This window comes from Trichomycterus rosablanca, chromosome 13 (assembly GCF_030014385.1).
Source record: "Trichomycterus rosablanca isolate fTriRos1 chromosome 13, fTriRos1.hap1, whole genome shotgun sequence".
NCBI classification, from domain to species: Eukaryota; Metazoa; Chordata; class Actinopteri; order Siluriformes; family Trichomycteridae; genus Trichomycterus; species Trichomycterus rosablanca.
Genome location: NC_086000.1, coordinates 19,595,027 through 19,595,958, shown reverse-complemented (window position 1 = coordinate 19,595,958; position 932 = coordinate 19,595,027).

Below are 932 nucleotides of genomic sequence, written 5' to 3'. Positions count from 1 at the left end.
TTAGGCTGAGAAGTACATGGTTCTTTTTTTGGGGGGGAAAAGAACAGGTTGCCTCTTTTTGTAGTTAAAACACCATATAAATGAAAATAAACTGAACAAAATTTATTTTGAAATATTTTGGCCACTGCTTACAGGTGCTTAAAGCACACAGTCATTTATTGCCACAGACAAACACTGGTAGTTAAATGTCTATTACTGAGGAGCACGATGGTCAACTGCATTGTTATTGTTTAAATGCCAAGAAGTAACAACAGGTCGGCTGTAAAGCAGTAGACCACACAGGACAGATTGACAGGACGTCAACACAAGAAACACAACAATTGTTCATTGAAAGCTTTATGGATTGGGTTTGTGCAATGCCAAACATAGGTTAGATCACTTTTGGACTATTTATAGCTGTTGATTATCACTGAGCCATGAACTAGTAATTATAAAGCTCATACTGCATCACTGAGTGCTGATAAACATATTGGAAAGCAATTTTGTTTTTTCGAAACAAGTGAAAGCCAGGCAAACTGATGACCCTGGGTTCTGAAGATGCCAAGAAAATGCTACCTTGGTGGAGGAGGAATTACAGTCATGGGCCATTCTTGAGAACTGTGCTAGTTTAAATTTGAGGCAGCTGAGCTGTTTGGAAAGGCTCTTTCCTGTTTTAGCATGCCAATTCCTGAAGACAATGTAAAGTTTATGAAGTATGGTTTGGGTTTGTGGTAGAACTAGTGTGCACTGAGCCTGGCTCATCATGATTGGGATTTGTTGTGGAGTTGAAGTAAAGCACTGCGGTCATGTTCCAAAGCCTATTGACAAACAGCAAAAAACAGTGCAGGTTTTTGTAGCATAAAATGAGGGATCAAACCCCATTAAAAACATCAACGCTGTGTTGGGGCATAGAGTGTTTGTTATACAGAAAAAAGAAATACTTGAGAACAATG